Consider the following 16643-nt stretch of genomic DNA (forward strand, 5'->3'; position numbering starts at 1 on the left):
GTAGAGTTCCCTGTTTGATACAGCAGGTCCTTATTAGTTATCTATTTTATATACAGTAGTGTGTATATGTCAATCCCAATCTCCCAATTTATCCATCCCCCGCCTTACCCTGTGGTAACCATAAGTTTGTTTTCTACATCTGTAACTCTATTTCTGTTTTGTAGATAAGTTCATTTGTACCCTTTTTTAGATTCCACATATAAGCGATATCATATGATATTTGTCTTTCTCTGACTTACTTCACTTAGTGTGACAAGCCTACTTTTTTTTTATATTGAAGTATAGTTGATTTACAGTGTTTCAGGTGTACAGCAAAGTGATTCAGTTATATATATATAAAACTGAATCTGTTTTATATATATATATATATATATATTCTTTTCAGATTATTTTTCCATTATAGGTTATTGCAAGATATCGAATATAGTTCCCTGTGCTATACAGTAGGTCCTTAAAGGTCCTTGTTTTTTATCTCTTTTATATATAGTGGTTTGTATCTGTTAATCCCAAATTCCCAGTTAATCCCCCCTTTCCCCTTTGGTAACTGTAAGTTTGTTTTCTATGTCTGTGAGTTTTGTAAATAAATTCATTTGTATCATTTTTAAAGATCCCACATATAATTGATATCATATGATGTTTGTCTTTCTCTTTCTGACTTATTCCACTTAGTATTGTAATCACATGTGTTATAGGGAAGTTGTTTGCCTGTCTGTTCCCCCCATTGAACTGAGCTTCTCAAAGGCTGGAGTGAGCCTTATCCAGTTCTCTTTCTGCAGTACCCAGAAAGATGCCTGGCCTAGGAATGGCACATGGTGATTATTTCATAAGTGAATGAATTTGCTCAACCTGTAATTAGAAAGGATTTGGTTTATTCAACAATCACCACCTGGACTTCCCTGGTGGTGCAGTGGTTGAGAATCCGCCTGCCAATGCAGGTGACACAGGTTCGAGCCCTGGTCCAGGAAGATCCCACATGCCGCGGAGCAACTAAGCCCGTGCAACACAACTACTGAGCCTGTGCTCTAGAGCCTGTGCTCTGCAACAAGAGAAGCCACTGCAATGAGAAGCCCGCACACCGCAACGAAGAGTAGCCCCCCGCTCGCTGCAGCTAGAGAAAGCCTGCGCGCAGCAACGAAGATCCAACGCAGCCAAAAATAAATAAATAAAATAAGTAAATTAAAAAAAAAAAACAATCACCACCTTAAGTATTCTCAGATAAGAAAATGGCTAGGTTGTTTTTCTAGGGGCTTAAATTTTTAAAAAATGGAAATGGTATGGGGGAAAGGATCTAACATTACAGGCTCTCATGTGTGCCAAGCACTAAGGTGAGTGTGTTCAGGATGTACCTTGTTTTATCACATCCTGAACTCTGTCATAGAGAATCACTTAGTATACAGAAAGAAGCACTGGCTTTGGATAGAGCTGCACTTTGTCTCTTACCTTGTGACCTTGACCAAAGCCTCCCTTTGCCTCGGTTTTCTCGTCTGCAAAATAAGCAGATGATAATGCCTGACTTATGCCATGGGTTTGGGTATTTTGAAGGATGTGTGGGTAAAGTACTTGGCATGTGTGGTTTTTTCCCCAAATTGTGGTAAAGAATGCATAACATAAAATTCACCGCCTTAACCATTTCTAAGTGTATGGTTCGGTAGTGTAATTTATATTCACATTGTTGGGCAACCATCACCACCATCCACCTGTAAATTTTTCATCTTACAAAACTGAAACTCTGATACCCATCAAACACTGACTCCTGATTCCCTCCTCTCCCCAGCCCCTGGCAACCACCATTCGACTTTCTGTCTTTATGAACTTGACTACTCTAGGTGCTTCCTATAGTATGTGTCTTTTTGTAACTGGCTTCACTTAGCATAATGTCCTCAAGGTTCATCCATGTTGTAGCATGGATTGGAATTTCCTTCCCTTTTTAAAAAATATTTTATTTATGTATTTATTTATTTATTTATTTTGGCTGCGCCAGGTCTTAGTTGTGGCACGCAAGATCTTTTAGTTGCGGCATGCGGACTTCTTTTTCTAAATCTTTTTAACTTTTTATTTATTTTGAAAAATTAATTTTATTTATTTGTTTTTGGCTGTCTTGGGTCTTTATTGCTGGCACGCAGACTTTCTCTAGTTGCGGTGAGCGGGGGCTACTCTTCATTGTGGTGCGTGGGCTTCTCACTGCACTGGCTTCTCTTGTTGCAGAGCACGGGCTTTAGGCACTTGGGCTTCAGTAGTTGTGGCATGCAGGCTCAGTAGTTGTGGCCGCAGGCTCTAGAGCACAGGCTCAGTAGTTGTGGCACACGGGCTTAGTTGCTCTGCGGCATGTGGGATCTTCCCGGACCAGGGCTTGAACCCGTGTTCCCTTCATTGGCAGGCGGATTCTTAACCACTGTGCCACCAGGGAAGTCCCATGTGGACTTCTTAGTTGCAGCATACGAACTCTTTAGTTGAGGCATGCATGTGAGATCTAGTTGCCCGACCAGGGATCGAACCCGGACCCCCTGCATCGGTAGCGTGGAGTCTTTCCCACTGGACCACCAGGGAAGTCCCAGAATTTCCTTCCTTTTTAAAGCTGAATAATGTTCCAGTGTACGAATATACCACATTTTCAAATCCATTCATCCTTTGATGAACACGTGTGTTCTTCCACATCCTGGGTATTGTGAGAGTGCTGCTAGGTACACGGGTATGCAAATACCGCTTCGAGATCCTGGTTTTAATTCTTTTGTTGGCATGTGTGTTGCATTCAGTAATTTAATACTTAGTTTCCCATTTCCTCCATTTCATATGCAATGAAACAGAGGTGCCAGAGGTCAATTAATTTGATTAAGGCCTCACAGCTGATACATTGCTGGAGCGGCATTTGAATCCAAGTCTTCTGTCTCTAATTGATCTGTTCACTCTCCATAATCTCATTTTGCTCTAAAATACTTTTCAAGAGGAGGGATTGGCATTTTGAGTGAGAGGAGGTGATTTTAGGGGACTTCAGAAGATCTGGAAAAGAGGGAGAAAGATGGTAGCATCCATCACTGTGAATTTCATAACCAGTCACTTGTATTCTTTGTGACAGGCCCCTAAGTGGGGGAGATTTGCACCCCAATCAAGTGGGCTCTTGAGTAGACAAAATGCGTGGATGATAGCGAAATCAAAGAGTATCATGCCACATACATTGGCTTTCTGAATCTTCAACCACAGCATGAGCTAAAGGTCTTTTTGGTGCACGCTGGAAAATTCCTCTAACAGCCCCTGAAGTGGGACTGGCTAGTGGATCCTTTAACCCCTGTGCGGAATTGCCTTTACTAGAGACTTGGTGTAGAACATCCTTCATCCTCCATCCGTGGGGCATATGTCCTTCGTTATCACCTGAAGGATGCACACCTGAGCAGTGTAGCATCCATAGTGTTTGGTTAAACTGAGCCCAGTTTCCTCATCTGTTATACTGCTTTACTTCGCTGTTGTTGTCATTTGCTGTCCAGGCATCAGATGGTCCATAAACAGAACACCCATCCACTGCGTAGACACTCCAAAAAGCAAAAACAAATTTCAGAGCAACTAAAATGGCTGTTGCTACGCCAATACATTCAATGCATTTTTCTTAGACAAATAGTTGACTTTTAGGTAAAACACCTTGCATGCTGCCTGTCACATAGCAGGTCCCTGAAAATCGTTCTTTTTTTCCCCTCATCCTTTCCTGTATTAGAATTCAGTTCCATGCAAAGAGCTAGGATAGGCATTGGAAATGGAGGGGTGGAGGAGGTGACCGTATTCACTGACCTCAGAAGTGTGGGAAAACAGGCATTGAAAATAAATCAGTGTATTCATGTGGATAAAGAAAGGAAGGAAAGGGGATGTCCCTAATCAAATTGTGTCCTACCTCCCCTAAACTGACACGTTGAAGTCCTAGCCCTCAGTACCTCAGAATGTGACCCTGTTTAGGAAGAGGATCATTACAGATGTAATGAGTTCAGATGAGATCACACTAGAGTAGGGTGGGCCTTTAATCCAATATGACTGGTGTCCTATAAAAAAGGGAAATTTGGACACAGACATGCACATAGGGAAAACACCACGTGAAGATGAAGGCAGAGATCAAAGTGATGCATCTAGGAGCCAAGGAACACCAATGATTGCCAGCACACCCCTGGAAGCTAGGCAAGAGGCGTGAAACATTCTCCCTCGCCATACTCAGAAGTAACCAACTCTGCTGACACCTTGATCTCGGACCTCTAGCCCTCAGAACTGGGAGATGATACATTTCTTTTTTTTAAATTTTATTGAAGTATCGTTGATTTACAATGTTGTGTTAATTTCAGCTGTACAGTTAAGTTATTCAGTGCTATACAGTAGGACCTTGTTGTTTATGCATCCTATATATAATAGTTTGCATCTGCTAATCCCACACTCGCAGTCTTTCCCTGCCCGACCCCCCTCCCCTTGGCAACCACAAGTCTGTACTCTATGTCTGTGAGTCTGTTTCTGTTTCGTAGATATGTTAATTTGTGTAGTATTTTAGATTCTACGTATAAGCGATATCATATTGTATTTGTCTTTCTCTTTCTGACTTACTATGCTTAGAACGATAATCTCTAGGTCCCTCCATGTTGCTGCAAATGGCATGATTTCATTCTTTTTTATGGCTGAGTAATATTGCACTGTATGGGAGATGATACATTTCTGTTGTTCAAGCCCTCGGGGTGTGTGGTGCTTTGTTATGGCAGCCCAAGCGAGTGAATACAGAGAGCTCCGGTGGTAACTAGGATAGGATGGGGTTGGGGAGGTCCCCTGGAGGACAGGATGTTTAAGCAGAGACGGGGAAGATGATTCAGAGATAGCTTGGGAAATATGTAGGAAAAAAAGGAGAGCATTTTGCAGAAGAAATACTATTTTGATATGCGGCTAGTGGTTACTTTACAATTTATCCTAATAAGCGTGGGTATCGCGTTTCAAATCCCACAACACATTAGGACTAGAAACAATAAAGTCCAAGACAGCTGGCTACTCCTCACCGTGCAGCTGATAAAACAGACTGACCATGATGGGGGAGAAAAGAAAACTTAAATCAGTGGAATTAGGAGGAGGGCACAGAGGGAGGAGGAGAAGGAGCAGAAATGAAACAGCCTTTGCATTTGGGGGCTCTTTTTTTTAACAACCGAAATTAATTTTATCGCAGTTCTGGCAGCTGGAAGTCCAAGATCGAGGTGTCAGCATGTTTGATTTCTTCTGAGGCCGCTCTCCTTGGCTTGCAGATGGCTGCCTTCTTGCCATGTCCTCTCATGGTCTTTCCTCTGCCTGTGCATCTCTGTGTCCAAATGTTCTTTTCTTGGAAGGACACCAGTCAGATTGGAGTAGGGCCCACCCATATGACCTCATTTAATCCTTTTAAAAAATCGTTTTTAAATTTATTTTTTTTAACCTTTTTAAAAAATTGAAGTATAGTTGATTTATAATGTGTTAGTTTCAGGTGTACAGCAAAATGATTCAGTTATACATATATATATTCTTTTTCAGATGCTTTTCAATTATTGGTTATTATAAGATATTGAATACAGTTCCCTGGGCTATACAGTAGGTCCTTGTTTATCTATTTTATATATAGTAGTGTTAATAGTATATGTATACTATACATACATATATATAATATATATATATACTATATATATAAGTATATATATAGTATAAAGTATATATAATAGTGTTATAGTATATGTTAATCCCAAACTCCTGTGTGTGTGTGTGTGTGTGTATAAATACACACACACACACACACACACACACATATGTGAATGGATAAAGAAGATGTGGGGTATGTATATATCTTCTTTATCCACGTATCTGTCCATTTATCTGTCAGTTTCATGAAATAGTGTAATGATGGATGTTCGTCCTGAGTGAAGAGACAAACATCCATCATCACACGAGCTCGTCAGGTTGACTTCTGGGGAGACGGCTGCTTGGAGCAGGAAACAACCACCTCTGATACTTTAATGATGACGCTGAGCCATCAGTGGTGAGCTCAGCCACCGTAGAGAGGTCCTGTTTCAGAAGTGACGCCAATAAGCTGTAGTGTCTCGAACAGACACACGATGCTACTTCAAATTAATAAGTCCTCTTCTTGTTACTGTCTTTGAGAGTATTTTTCAAAAAGTACCTTCTAAACCTGGGTTAGGTACCCCCTCCCTTGGGCCTTCACAGAACTCTGTGTTTTGCTGCATCATAGTACTAACCATTCTGGTTTTAACTCTCCTCCTTCTCACCTGCGTTGTTCTTGATCTGCCTCCTATCCTAGGCTTGCATCTCCTTGGAGCACAACCTCAGATTTGAAGTGAATCTCTGTCCCTCAGAGTTTGCACACAAGATGGCCAGAAGTGAACATTAAATAAATATTTGTTTAACAACTCCAGTTTCAAAATATTCACATCCTAGATGCTCAAAATTTAAAAAAAAAATTTTTGCACGCTTAAAAATATAAACCCTTGGGTAACACACATGCCCAATTGGCCAAAGGTTTTCCAATGATATATGCTCATTTTTTCTCTATCACAAATTCCCTCTGGACCCTCTGCCACCAAGATTCAATAATATGAATTGAATTCTCTTTTTACATCAACCTTTTCTGGTAAGACGCTAGCCTGCTATGTTCTCTTTTGACAAGTTCAGGGTAATTTTGACTTTGATCTGATTCTTTTTTTTTTTTTGCTTGCTTGTGGCCAGAAAAAAATCTACATGATGTTTCAAACTATAATTTTCAGGTTTTCTCTTAAAAAGGATGCTGGATGTAAAGGTTTGGATAGGATAGAAAGGAAAACAGAGCTAAAAGCCAGAGCTCTGTTACAATTTCTGAATGTCTATTCTCTTTTTTGTTGTTAGGAGAATTACCAGTGCAATTGGTTCCCACAGGAGTATCTCCTGTTTTTCTCTCTCATTTGTCCAGTTCTGAGACAATTGAATAATCTGGAATGTGTCCAAGAATTCTGAGCCCAGAGAGCGCCTTAGGGAAACCTAACACCCTCTTCTTCTCATGGCCACCCATCACGTTGTCTTGGCTTCCCTGACTATTGGAAGCCATAAAGCTTTAGCTACACTATGTTGGATGCTTATTATGTTTCACGTGTATGCTGAGCATGGTATACGTGCAGCCTCTAAACCTCACAGCAAACCCTGAGAGGGTTTATGTTCTGGTCCTCATTTTAGAACTGAGAAGACTGAGACTCACAGAGTCAGTTGTATAACACCCCCCAAAGATGCTGTTGGGAAATGGAAGAGCCAGAGTTTGAATGCAGAACTGACTGACTCAAAACTCCATTCTTCTTTCATTATGTTGTTCTGGATGGTGTGGTCTGTGGAGAGAGTCTGCTGAGGCTACATTACGGGACACAGAGAATGTGTTGGAAAGAGTAGGGGTGAAGAAGGACCCTGGGCAGGATCAACATGGCCTTGTGGGCCAGGCAGAAATGTGGTACTTTGCAAGTGTGAAAAAAGCTTTGGAAAAATGTTATGAGCTCCTCTAGCTAGTAAGCAGTGTAAGAGCTAGAACTTGTCCACCAAACACAATGCCTGGCACGCCGTAGACACCCAGATATATGAGGAGGAATAGGTGGATGAGCCGAGTGGGAGAGGTCAGAGCACAGGTGGGCTCCACAAGGCAGTAGGGGATTCTCAGGATGGGCGAGCCCAGCTTGTTCCCTAGATATAACAGTAACTTCTATTCTCTGGATAAAAGAGGAAACAAAAAGGCCAGTGGTTTACTCATCTAAGTGAGAAATTTTACAAGGAAAGATACTCAGAAGACAGAAGAGTCTCTCTTCATAGGGGAGGCTTAATGCTGAGCCTGGTCCATGCTAAAGGCAGCCTAGCTTAGTGGAGGAAACACCAATTTTGCCATGGTTACTAACATGCTGTGTGACTTTGGACAAGCACCTCAACCTCTCTGAGCTTCTGTTTCCTGATCTGTAAAATAGGATTGTAATACTTAGAGAAACAGGGGTAAATTTTTCACATGGTTAATGTGCTTTTCTATTTGGCCTTTCTGAGTCTATGACTTTTGTCTGAGCTGGGCTGTGCTAACCATCTACTTGGGAAAGAAAGTGTAAAAGAAAGTGGAAGGAAACTCACTCGATGCCACTGTATGGGACTCATTGCCCCAGAGTGACAAGTTCTGTAGCAGGACCCCTGCTCTCAGGCCTTCTGGTACATGAGGGTCATTGAAGAACTCCATCCAACCAGACAATCTTGTACTCAGACCATACCACTTTATTTCTTTTTTTTTTTTTGGTACTTTATTTATTTATTGAAGTATAGTTGATTTACAATGTTTCAGGTGTACAGAAAAGTGATTCCGTTTATATATATATATATATATATATACATATACATATATATATATATATATATATATATATATATACACACATACTTTTTCAGATTCTTTTCCATTGTAGGTTATTACAAAATACTGAATATAGTTCCCTGTGCTATACAGTAGGTCCTTGTTGTTTATCTCTATTATGTACAGTAGTATGTATCTGTTAGTCCCAAACTTCTAATTTATCCCTCCCCCCCTTCCCCCTTTGGTAACCATGAATTTGTTTTCTATGTCTGTGAGTCTGTTTCTGTTTTGTATATAAGTTTATTTGTGTCATTTGAAAATATTCCGCACATAAGTGATATCACATGATATATGTCTTTCTCTGTTTGACTTACTTCACTTAGTATGATAATCTCTAGATCCATCCATGTTGCTGCAAATGGCATTATTTCATTCTTTTTTATGGTTGAGTAATATTCCATTGTATATATGTACCACATTTTCTTTTTTCATTCATCTGTCAATGGACACTTAGGTTGTTTCCATGTCTTGGCTATTGTAAATAGTGCTGAACATCTCCTTGAATTAGAGTTTTCATCTTTTTCATATATATGCCCAGGAGTGCGATTGCTGGATCGTATGGTAACTCTAGTTTTAGTTTTTTATACTACTTTATTTCTTAACAGGCTCAGCTACCCCCTGGTAGCTCAGAGCTTCTTCACCATGAGTTTCTCCCAAAATCCCAAACAGCGGAGTGGGACAAGAAGTCTTTGCCCTCAGCATTACCCTCAACTCATCCATCATTCTTCTCCTTCACCTGGGTCTGAAGACCAAAGGGGGAAAGTTGAGAGACATGATCTTAGGCCCCCTTATTTCTCTCTTTCTTTTCATTCTCACAATTTCCTAGAATCAGAGCCTTCCCATCCCTTTCCTTTCTGGTCCACCCTTGCCAAAAACTTCTGTGGTCTTGCCAACCAAGACTGGTCCTTAATATGCTAAAGAGTAGAGATAAAGGAATTTAGTAAAAACTACCTTCCAAAATCAATATTGTGACTTAAAATTTTTATTATTTTCTGGCTGCACAGTTGTTTTTTGAATGTCAGAAACTTGCATTTAACGCCTTTAGAGGGAGTAAGGAAGTGCCTAAGAGCACAGATTCCAGAGTCAGACTGCCAGGTCCAAAGCATGGCTCTGCCACTTACAAGTGGTGTAACTTTGGGTAAATCATAAAACCTCTCTGTGCAAAATGGGGTTAATAATAGTATCTCATAGGGACTCTTGGAATAGTACCTTAGTTTGTATATGAAATAATAACACCTCTCTGTTTATTATGTATATAACTGTGTTTTCACCTTCTTTATCATTAATCAATATCATCACCACCATTTTTCTTTGTGTTCCTTCTTTAATAAATCCTAATTTCCTAGCCTTACCTAGGTATATGGATGCCATGGGCCATCTGGGGTAAACCTCATATACTCAGGAAGACAAAAGAGAAAAGCACACTAATAATTTGAAAAATACATTATCCTTAAGACTGCAGTCTAGTTGGTAGAGGTGTTTTCCCATAGGGCTATGGGTTAGCAATTCCGATATCGCTCGACATGTGTACTGGAATTAAACAACTAAGTAGATGGATGGTGGAGAATGGGAGCCAGGCTTCTCATTGTTGGGGTGGGAGGTTACAAATGAGCAAGGGGAGAAGGCTAGACTGATCCCTGTGATAATGGATTAGAGTTGGAGATATCAGGATGAATTCATGTTAAGCTTAATACAGACACAGATGGTTACATATATAAATTTTTATAGATGTGTATATATGTATGAGTCAGTCTACACACATAGATTTCCTTACTCGGTCAGCTGAGAGGGACTAGAAGCCATGAGCACACTTGGCCCCCAGATTTTGGTTTCTAACACCATTCTCCAAGAAAGGGAGCCAGGGTCCTCGGAGAAATGGATTCTAGGATGGGACAGGAAGTAAACAAGATGAACCTGGAGCATCTTGCATTGCTGGAAAGTAAGAAAGTTCTCCAAAAAAAGGGCAGGGGGGAATGTAGAAGCCAACTGAAAGAGATTCCAATGGCCAGACCTGGGGAAATTTGAGTGAAGAAACAAAATAAAATAGTATTGGATTCTAATCCAAAGTATAAAATACATATCCATGTGTCCACACTAATATATATCATATATATATATATATACACACACATATATATTTGAGTGAATAATTAAATGGGGAAGAAGAGACAAATCTGCTATGAAGAACAATTCCAAATAATTTATGTAGACACTCAGAGAGGTAGAGCGTAACTTCCCACTCCTTAAGTGTGGGTTCTGTATAGTGACTTCCTTCCAAAGAGTATGGTATGGAAAGAGAGAAAAAGAGAGTAACTTTATAGTGGAGAGATTTGAGAAACACTGCCTCAGGCAGCGATATTGATATTTATGACATCAATAATGACGTCATCACAGAATGTATCCTTGACATGTTATGATGAGAATGTCACCTCATCTGTATGGTTTTCCTCCCCCAAACCCATAACTGCAGCCTAGTCATGAGAAAAACATCAGACAAGTTCCAGTTGAGGGACATTCTACAAAATACTTGACCAGTACTCCTCAAAACTGTCAAAGTCATCAAAATAAGGAGAAGTCTGAGAAATTCACAGCCAAGAGATACCTAAAGAAACACGATGACTAAATTTAATGTGCTACCTGGATGAGATTCTAGAACAGAAAAAGGACATTAGGCAAAAACTAAGGAAACCTGAATAAAGTATGGGTTTTCATTAATAGTTATATGTCAGTCTTGGTTTATTAATTGTAACAAATGTACCCTATTGGGGAAACTGGGGCCGGGGTATATTGGAACTCTCTGTGCTATCTTTGCAATATTTCTGTAAATCTAAAATTGTTCTACAATAAAAAATTATTTAAAAGATATATTGTTCCTATATCATTACTTCACAGGATTGATATGAGGATTTAAGGAGATAGCGCATGAAAAGTTCATTACCAAGTGACTGGCACATAATATATGCTCCACAGAACAGCACTCTTTGACCATCTTGCGCCTTTCTGTGCAATTCTTCCTTGTGATATGCCTTGCAGAACTTACTATTGTTGCCTTTCCTCCAAGATGAGCCAAACTGGTCTAGTTTCTGATAGTTGGTATCTGTCTCTTTTGCTCTGAGAAAACTAGAGCATCATCCCAGGGTTTGTAATTGAGCATTTTTACCTTAATGACCCTATCTGGATTGCATTCATTAGTCTGTTTAGTAACTAAGATATACCACATCATAACAGTACTTACATGGTGGTTACCTTGGTGTAAGTCTGCCAGATACTTCTATATAGAGTAAGTGTATCTTAACTTTCTTTGAAAATGATTGTCAAATACGTGAGGCCCATTTTCTGTCTTAGGAAGGAGAACATGGGGACGTTATCAACTTCTTGTTTGCTGACTGAGGGTCTTGACGGAATGCAGCATCCCAGAACAGCAAGTCCTCGTCAGTTATTTCTAAGGATCAGAAGGAGTTGCAAAATTATAATGAGGCAGGGAAAGTTTTTTTGTGACCTTGGGTAGAAAGTACCTTTCTACAGAGGTGAGGTGGATAAGATATCTCTGGGGCTGAGGTGTATCTAGAAGAGAAACCATACTGCTGGGAGCAAGCCATGGCTGGTCCTACTGGATTCCCTCTATGGTCATGGCTATGCAAAAGAAATTATATATATATATATATATACACACATACACACACACACATATAATTTATATGTAAAATATATATAGTAAATATATAAATTATGTATACACATAATTTCTTTTGCATAGTATGTTTAATTAGTATATTATATACTATATTATATAATATATAAAATTGATAATATATAATTATATTATATATGTGTGTACATATATAAATACCTGCTATATTACATAATACATAAAACATAATTATATATAAAATGTATAATATATAATACATAAATTATATAGATAATTTCTTTTGCATAGTATATATACTTAGTGTATATATTATATACTATATTATATAATATATAAAATATATAATATAATATAATATACATTATATTATATATTTGTGTACATATGTATATAAATACATACACGTGCATGGACATATATACATACTACATATATACATACATTCAAGCAGTTATCTCCTATCTTTATGCTTCTTCTCTCAATTGACAAGGTCAGGATTTGCACATTATAACCTACTCTTCTCTCTTCACTCACCCTATTCTATTTTTCTTGGATGCCAACCTGAGCTTACCTCCCATCTACTCTTTTGTTTGTCCTCCTTAGCTGGATATTATGTGTGGAAAACTCACAGAAAAACTGAGTTGCCAGGTCTGGTCCATCCTCCTGCTCAGTAAAATGAAAATAACATTTAAGAAACCCAGTCACCAATGTCTGTTTAATAATTCTTGATTGCTGCCCTGAGCCTGGATTTCAGTATTTCTGAATAATCAGCGCCTGGAAGCTAGCAAAAAATGGCTATCTAAAACTGCCAGAAATTTGCTTCCTGTTGTTCTGAATGTGAAAGTAGGAATGTGACTCTGGGGCAGCCTCATTTTCCTTTGTGATGGATCACTTTGGTGGGCCATTTCAGTCCTACCCACTTTCATTAAGTAACTACTCGCTGCCCCTGAGTTAGCTCAGGACTTGGGAGAAATCATCCAAAAGCAAATGCTTTATAATGGAGTATTCTGTTTAAGAATATAAAAGGCTATCCCAAGTGGTAAGGAATATCTCTGTACTTTTTTTTTTTTCTTTAATGAAGTGTTTAGCATTTCCCCTGGCAGGACTGGAAACAGAGTTTGAAAATAGTGGATGGGATCTGGGACTGAGGGAGCAAAGAGATGGGAGTAAGGGCTCCCACTGGATGATGGGCTTAGGTGGTGTCAGCTCTGTAACTAGTTAAGGGTCTATTTCCAGAAAAAAAAAAAAACCCTGCCATTAAGATATTAGGTAATTAACTTATGAATGTCCTTGGGCATTCTCTATGCACTACTCGGTCAATTTGCTGTTTGAAATTTCTACTGAAGCTCTGTAGAAAATCCGGGGCCAATGCCTGTTCCACCTTGGTGCACTCTGCAGGCCCCATGGGAAACCTCCCTTCTGGTCAGTTCCAGCCTCCCAGAGGGATTCCGGACAACAGTTGCACTAGTCAGAACTTACATTGCACGTGACAGTAACCCCAAAGCACACTAGCTTATTCAGAAGGGGGCTTCCCTATCTCCTCTGCTTCTTTCCTTATTCTTTCACAACGAAGAAAGATTTTCTTCACATGGTAGGGTCAAAGTGATTTGAATTCATGGTCTCCTGGCTCCTTGACTCCAAAGCTTCCCAATAGAAAAAATTCAGGGAAGGACTCTGATTGGCCCAGCCTAGATCACATGCTCACTTCTGGCCCGATAACTGTGAGGAGAAGGAGGTGTTGTGATTGGTCTGACTTGGATCACATGTTCACTGTGCGACCAGAAGGGTGAGTTACTGGCCTGATTTCCAACTGCCAGCTCTTACTTACATCTCTGAGTAAGAGTTTTTCTGGCTACCAGAGCTCACTCTGCCCACGAACATGGTAGGTTACAAGTGCTGAGGAATTACTGTCTCCCAGAAGCAGCCCTCAAGCAACGACTGATGGGAGCTGGCACATAAATACTCAGGGGCTCACTTGCCCGCCCACGGGCTGACAGAATTCTGAGACATGCACTCAACACCATTTACCAGAATGCCAGAGTGGGATTAAACTCCCATTCTCCACAGTTGCCCCTTGCTGGGCATTGCACTCTTTATCTGCCTCTTTCTCTTTCCCATCTCGCTCCCTCACGCCTTGTCTGCAGTATGGCCTGACATCACCTCCCAAATATGCTTGTACTTGAGTCCTTATCTCAGTGACTTCTGGGAAAACCCAAACTAAGAGAGTTACAGTGATTGGCAGCTAATGACATGAGTCAAATGGGGATGAAGCAGAGTGCCTGGAACTGGTACTTCTGAATACACAAAACAGTAGCTGTCCACTAAAAAAATATATGTGTGTGTGTGTGTGTGTGTGTGTGTGTTTGTGCGTGTGTGTGTTTTGGGGAAAAAACCCCACAGAGCAGCAAACAATGAGAACTTACAGTAAATCACTTCCTATTACACCAACATTTGGGCACAAACATGTCTGGCCTGACATGCCCAGGAGAAGCAGACAGACCTCCCCAGCAGGTTGCTCTGGAGAGGAAAATGTCAGAGGACGTTGGGGTCCAGGCTACAGGGAGAGCTGTAATTTACATGAGACAACATTTCCACCATGACTTCATTAATCTTAGGACTCTTCCGCCCCAGCTGAATCCCAGCCAAAGAGTTATCATGGCAGGGAGACATGCCCGCCTCCTCAGATGCTGGCCAGCGGCTGGGCGACTTGGCTTATGTTTGGCGATATTCCCATTAGACAGTTGGTGTTGTGGGATGGCCCATGCATGTGCAGTGATAAAAATACTCTCCTTATCTCTGTGTCTCAGCTGTGGTAACCCTGCTTCTTTCTGTTCGAGTGTATTGGTTTCTAAAGCCAAACTTATTCTATATATGTCATAGGTTGAATTGCCTAGAAGCAGTGCTTGAGAGAGGGGTTCAGGTGTATGAGACTCTGAGGGAGTCAGACACCCACACCTCTCTAAGGTTGTGAGGGAAACAAAATAGGAAAGATAAAGGAGCCACACAGGGATGGGGCTCTCAGTTTCAGATAAAGTCTAGACCAGGGGTTGTCAAACTATGGCCCGTGGACCAAATTCAGCTGCCACCTATTTTGGTAAATAAAGTTTTAAATAAAGCTTTATTGGCACACAGCCACGCTGACATAATGTCTATGTCAGCTTTCTTGCTACAAGGGCAGAGTCGAGTAGTCTCTGGACTGGATGGCCTGCAAAGCCTAAGCTATTTACATTCTGGCCCTTTCCAGAAAAAGCTTGCTGACCCCTGCTCTAAACTTGTCTCAACCCATGGGAGCTCTGGAGCCCCCCTTGCTCCATTAAGTTATCCCCACCTTGAGGCAAGGGCTGGTCTTGGTACCTTAGTGTCAGCTGGGCATTGGTTGTCACCCACCCCGGGTGTTGAGGGTGAGGGACATTAAGCAGATTAAGCCCAGGATGGTGGCTCCCATCAGCCGAGAACGATTTTTTGGATGTTAGGGGCACCTGTGAGCTCTGAGCAACCGACACAGTGGCTGGGAAACGGGTGCACATGCTGGTAAAGGGGATCTTTCAAGGCACTGCCAGCAAGTACTGCCATGTTGATCTGGATCTCCAGATGTGCTTCATGAAGATGGAGGGAACCCTTGCTTCCTGCCTGAAACTGAGCCATAATTCTCTCACCTGGACTCCGTGACTCCCATTTCATTCTTGCCTTCAGTCCGTCCATCCCATTGTTCTCAGGGTGAAGACAGAAACCCTTAACAGCTCAAAGAATAATTCCTGAACCTTTTCCCCCATGAATTCCAGTCCCTCTAAGTAGCCAATATTCAGTTTGTGTGTTTTTACCTATTTTTTCAGTCTTTGCAAACCACAGCACACAAAAATATGCCCAGATTTTCTTTTCTTTAAACCAAATGCCCTGTTATGCGCATTACTTTGACATTTACTTTTTTTGCCTTAACAATATAAACCATAAGAAACTCTCCACATGTATAGTAAACTGATTTTTAACTCAATTTTTTAACAGCTGAATGATAGGCCATCATATGTATGTACATATTATGTACCTAATACACATGTACAATAATTTAAGCATTCCTGCATTGATAGGAGTTCAGGTTGTTTCTGTGTGGTTTTTATTTTTCACTTTACAAACCATGGTGCAAAGAATGCCTCTGAACAAATATCCTCACATTCTGTTGCTTGTATTTCTGAAGGCTCCATCCCTAGAAGTGGTATTATTTGGTCAACATACACATGCATTTTAAATTTCCATACACACTGCCAGATTCCTTTCTGCAGATACAGCAAATCATATGTCCACCGTGAGTTTATGAGGCTGTCCAGTTTCCAACATCTTTGCTAGATTGGTGTCCTTCAGTCCTTTTAACTGTTGCCAATCTCTTGGCAGGGGAGTGGCCTCCCGTTGTCCTGACTTGCATTTCCTTGACTGTTATTGAAGTTGGTCATCTTTTTATATGTATGTTGCTTTGATAAAAGTAGCCCCAGCAGTGATAGGACCTTATGTTAATTTGGGGGGAGATGAAAGTGTTCTAGGGGAATCCTTTGCTCTTTACCCATCCATCCTCAGCTGCTCTCCAATGCAGGGTTGGTTGTTGCCGATATA

General features: G+C 40.6%; 1 protein-coding gene across 2 annotated transcripts in view; it reads left to right on the forward strand.

Moving 5' to 3' along the window:
• SHISA9 (shisa family member 9) overlaps positions 1–16643 on the forward strand; it is a 293509-nt gene that overhangs the window by 247105 nt on the left and 29761 nt on the right. The gene's annotated exons all lie outside the window — the stretch shown is intronic.

Source organism: Balaenoptera physalus (genome assembly GCF_965194825.1).
Source record: "Balaenoptera physalus genome assembly, chromosome: 16".
In the NCBI taxonomy this organism is placed as follows: Eukaryota; Metazoa; Chordata; class Mammalia; order Artiodactyla; family Balaenopteridae; genus Balaenoptera; species Balaenoptera physalus.